Source organism: Mirounga angustirostris, unplaced genomic scaffold (genome assembly GCF_029215605.1).
Source record: "Mirounga angustirostris isolate CCGP_5_RB_7025 unplaced genomic scaffold, mMirAng1.0.hap1 SCAF_10, whole genome shotgun sequence".
NCBI lineage: Eukaryota > Metazoa > Chordata > Mammalia > Carnivora > Phocidae > Mirounga > Mirounga angustirostris.
In genome coordinates, this window is record NW_026991718.1 from 70,042,741 (window position 1) to 70,048,187 (window position 5,447).

The 5,447-nt window shown below is 39.1% G+C and overlaps 1 non-coding gene across 1 annotated transcript; it reads right to left on the reverse strand.

Annotated features, from left to right (window-relative positions):
- Nucleotides 1-2,001: 2,001 nt before the first annotated feature.
- LOC123852166 (U6 spliceosomal RNA) lies at nt 2,002-2,104 on the reverse strand. Its single transcript, XR_006792789.2, has one exon. It is a non-coding gene; the product is annotated as a U6 spliceosomal RNA (small nuclear RNA).
- Between the last annotated feature and the right edge of the window lie 3,343 nt (nt 2,105-5,447).

Consider the following 5,447-nt stretch of genomic DNA (forward strand, 5'->3'; position numbering starts at 1 on the left):
GTATATATGGCTCCTGATTTGAAACTTTGTTCTAGTATATTATACAAATGAGTAGAGTAAACACTTTGGGGGTACCTTTTCAATTCAAAAGCTATCTGATTTTCTCCAGTAACTGAACTGTGAGCCACGGTTTGGTTCTCCACCATGATTAAATTTAAACTGTGATTCTGAATCCCCTGGTCATATCTGATTACCCACGCTGAGACAGTCTAATTCTCTCTCCCAGAAATGGAGAATTGGGATTGATCAAGAACAGATCATTCATTTCTAAGTGTCACTGGCACTGAGTATTGAAACTCGGAATACATGGGGTAGTCTGGATCTCTGTAAGAACAAAGGAGACACAGACAGACTTCTAGTTGTCCTGGTTCTTCATAAGACCCAACCCTAGTTGACCTTTATACTCAGTCATATACTACTTTACTATTAGAGTCCCTTTCTCTTTTTGCTTAAACTAGTCTTTTTTCTGAGAGGAGGGCTTTTGACGAATATACATATCGTCATGAGATCCTATAAAGGCATGAATTACAAATACTAAGATGGAGGGGAGAGGAGGGTAAAGTTGGAAGCCTTCATGGCCTGTCTTTTCCTTTTATTTTTTTTTCCTTCCTAGCTTATTGTATACTGCTTTCTAATTTCATCTAAAATCCATTTCTTCAAGTAGTTTCATGGTAGAAAAATAACTTAAGTTTATTTTTGTGCCTCTTTTGAGCCACACCCAGCACAGTCCTGAAATTCCTAGGACAACCTGTGTTTATTATTGATTTTATTTTATTTTTTATTTAAGTTTTTATTTTAATTTCAGTTAGTTAACATACAGTGTTACATTAGTTTCAGTTGTGCCATATAGTAATTTAGCAGTTCTATACTATTATTGATCTTAAAAATACTTTTAAAAAATTTCCCATAATTCCAAGTGAGGCAATTTCCATTTTTCTTTCCTCCATTTCCTCCACTGCCTTTTCTCCCTCAGATAGGGAGTTAGGGAACTGCAAAAAACCACTACATAGAAGGCCCATTTTCTATGAAGAAGGAATGTCTGCCCTCATAAGGAATAGGTCATTGGAATTTATTGCTGAATGGTTGGCCATTCTGGAGAAAGTCCCTTGCAATTATATGATCTAATAATCACTGCTGATAAATCATTTTTTAAAAACAAGGGAAACTGTTGAAGGTTTGCCGAACAAATCTCTGAAATGTGACAATTGAATGATCTGCAGTTTATTTCTCTAATTAAAAGACAGTCTTTTAATGCCCAACTTCTTTGTAAAAATGAATGTTTCAACACTTTCTTTTTCTGAAAGAGGGAATTATCCCACAGTTTAAACAGAGAAATTGTAACACAGGTTCATCTCTTAGTGGAAGAGAGACCCCACATAAAATTCCGAAAATTTAGTGAGAGCAGCAGAACAAATGGGTTATTATCTGAGTGACAATGATCTCAGCTTTCTTTCTAATATGAAAAGACAGCTGGGTTGAGGCACTTGGGCCACCCGCTGCTGGAAGAAAAATGTTTGAATCCTCAATACCTTTCATTTGCTAGTTTGTGGAGGTGAGAATGTGGGGCTCACAGCATGAGCTGGAGAAGTAAGTTAAATTTCATCTGCTCATCTCTTCCCACCTTTCGCCTACAGAAGATTTCTAATTGAAGTCTCTGCCAAGGAAATGTCAGCCTAATATCTACTTGAAACTTGATTTGGGAGTTTTTGTGGGGTTATTGGGACTTGATTCATTCCTTTGAAAATGAAATATATTTTACAGTTTTTGTTAGGTTTATTACCTGTTTGGTTTTTGTTGTTGTTGTTGTTTTGTTTTGTATCTACGACAGTAGTAGATTACAGTGGTGCTCCTTCCTAAGATGTATACCTTCAGAAAACGTGAAAATGCTCTGATGTGGCTACAGGGTAACTTAAAACTATAATTCCTTAGCCATTTGTTCATTCTGTCCTCACTCCAGTGGATGGTGCAAAATGCCTCATCTTTATACTTTTATTTTATTTTTTAAATATGGAATGCTTCGTGGATTTGCATATCATACCTGCACAAGGGCCATGCTAATCTTCTCTGTACTGTTCTAATTTTAGCACATTTGCTGCCAAAGCGAGCACAAGCATTATACTTTTAAATAAATAATTACATGTGTGTGTTCTACAAGTGTATCCTTTACCTCAGAAAAACATTTTGCCACAAAATATATTGGCTACTGAAGGATCAGGTAACTATATATGTAATTAGTGCATGAAATTCAAGACCACACTTTTGGTTTTTGCCTTCAGCCCTAAGTGTTCCTAACCACCAGTTACTCCTGGGCATTTCATAAGAGCACCATGTGGACGGTTAACACAATTTTTGTCTGCCCCTTCAATTACTGCAGCTTCTTTATCTTGGCAGCAACATACTCTACACAGAACCAGCACCTGATATTTCTTTTAAGGGGGAAACAGACTGTTCACACAGGAAGAGGGTGGTAGGAGGAGGACGACTTCACACAGGTGGAAGATTCGTTTTTACATAGAAGTAATAAAGTCAGTAGGAGGATAGTAGCTGATATCCCCCGGAGAGCAGGGCTTCGAACCATCATTCATGGTTGGACATGGCCTAGTCCATTTCCTTCACATAAATGATACACTGAATCTGAGCCAAGCTGTGGTACTTCTATTGCAGTGAATGTTTCCTGAGAAATCATGGCCTGAAAATGAAAGATACATTAGCGGTTTTTGGATATACACACATCCTCCTCCATGAGGAAGTCTTGGTGTCTCTCTTCTTTCCACCAGTGCTGCCCTTGAGTGTCGCAGTCTGGGCATGAATATTCGCTGCAGCTTCCTCGCTGGTCAGGCAGCTCCAGGATCCCTGCCAGTCGTCTGCGGCACCATTGCCAGTGCTCAGTGCTACAAAGCGTATTTGATCATGTCTGTCTCCCTTGACTATAACCACAGACTGTTTCTTTCTCTAGCACTTTCAAGAAACCAGGGTGAGGTCCTACAGATCAAAGGAGTTCAGAAACCTATCCTAGTCTGTCTGTCCCAAAAGTGCAAAACCCTTGACTGCTCTCCCCAGACAGGTAATAACAAGATATTCAAAGAAGGTAAAATGTTACCTTCTTCCAAGGATATCCTTTTCCTTTTCCCTTAAGGTCTGGGGGTTCTTATACATATGTAAAGTGATGGAGAACAGCACCATGGGATCAGTCCAATGTTATTACACAGAATGTGGTGAATGAATGACAGAGGCTTGATACGCACACGTAGAGGAGGAAAAGCAATTTTCTCTCTACACTTCTGAGTTCTTAGAGGAGACTCCTGTAATAAAAGACACACAAACAAGAGAAAAGCAAGAGGTTATTAATATGTATACTTCATGTATGTATATCTGGGAGATACTCAGGGAAAACTGAGTAACTTCCTGAGGTGGCTTAGAATTCAGGCTTAAATACCATTTTAATAGGGGAAGAGTAGGGGGATGTAGTATTCTTAGAGGAGAGTAAATGATTCCTAGGGAAAAATGAATAGGCTCTTAGATTAGATGGGAGGTATGAGAGTTTGTGACACAGTTTGTCTGGGTGTATACTTCTCTCCTGTGATAAGAGTCAGTCCTCCCTGGTTGATGAAATCCCTCTGGGAAGAGATTTAGGAATGGTGAATTTTTTTGGTAGAAAGGGGAGGAAAACAAGTTATTTCTGCAAAAGATTTGGACTATGTGAAAGCAAGACACTCTCCCAGTAAGTAAGGCTGACCTTATAATTTTAGTCCAAAATTCGGTCGTGGAGGCAGGTTCATTGTCTCCTGAGGTATCTGTCACCAGTGATGGAGTCAAGCTCCTTTGTAACAGTAACGGAGGGAACAATTACTTTCCAACAATGGGGTCAATTAGAGGCCCTCAAGAAAGTACTGTAGGTCTATAATTATACTTATATATCATGTACATTAACTCCTGGCATGCAAATCAACCTTACGAATGCTGGGAGGACTGAGTCCATTGTCCACAACAGCACAGAAGAGCAACCACCAAGCCCAGTGATAAACCCTTCTCAGAGTGAGACCATCCTTTTCTCCCAGAAAGACTAGGACTATTTCCCATTCATTTACCCTTTGAAGACTGGCAAACATCAGTGATTCTAAGATATCTAGTCTCTATTTATTCTCTAGCAAAAGATGGCAGTATCTGTTGCTAAAGAAGAGAACCAAACCAAAGCATTGAAAACATCACAACAACACAAATGAGACGCAAAATAACTTTTGAGAGCTTGCCTCAACCTACATCTTGACCTTTAACTTTTATCAGCCATATGTTGAATTCTACTCTTCAATAATGGCATTATCTGTCATTCCACAGAAGGTCCTCTTATTGTCAGAATTGCTCCTATGGCTGCCTAGAACTTCCTCTTTAATTCCACAGCCTTGTGACATCTCACTTATTATTCAGGACACTTATTCAAATTCCAGCCTTCAGTAAGGTCTAGGCAGATCTGCATATGCTCCCTTTTTATTTTCTTCCGCACTATCAATGCATTGTTGTTGTGTTGCACCTAATTAGGTACATGTCTGTAAATTCTATATGATAAGGACTCTTCAGGTCAGCGAATGTGTCTAATTCATTTCTCTATGTCTGTTATCCAGACACGCCTTGAAAGCAGTGGATCTTTACAAAGAAAAATTCAGTTAGTCAAATACCTCTCATTGATTCAAAATGTTTGAAATAGGATGGGGATACATTCAGGATAATTGATACTCTAATTAACCTAGTAATCTATATACCATAAAAGTGATTATAATATTTGTCCAGCTGCATGTGATTATCTACATACAGGATTAAAAATATATGAAACGTAACTTTAAATTTTATTAATCTCAAGCATGCACTCCAGGATGCTGTGGGCCTTGGGCGAACACTGTATCTTCCAGGGCCATGTCTGAGGATTAAAACAAATACTACCAGAGTTGGCTGAGGCCTGCGCCATGGTTATTTATATTAAATGCAGTGAGGATACAGTCTGCTAAGAGCATTGTCTCCATCATGTCCCTCATTTCTAGCCCCTGGGCTGATGACTCCTTATATTCTCTATATTACTGGAAAAACCACATATTCCCAACTCATCACTTTTCCTTAGAAAGGCAAGCATAGTGCTCCCAGCTCCACTCTCCCTGCTCCCAACACATTTCCTGTCCTTTGGGTAAGAGAAGTAAATGATCTGATGAGTGAATTTGGAAGAGGGAGGTGGGATTGTGTGGCTCAGCCACTGACATTATCTCTGAAGCTGAATTCTGGTTTCTGAGATGCAAGAAGTGGACTGACCCTGAAAAGATATATGCTGTGGTCCCATGGATCCAGGAGCTGATTGAGTCAGTCTGCCCAGTTCATGGATAAAGCCTTAGTAAGGCCCTTTGGCTACTTTCCAGGTCTAGTTCATAATAAAGGTTTATTTTTTTTTTTAATTTTTTAAAATC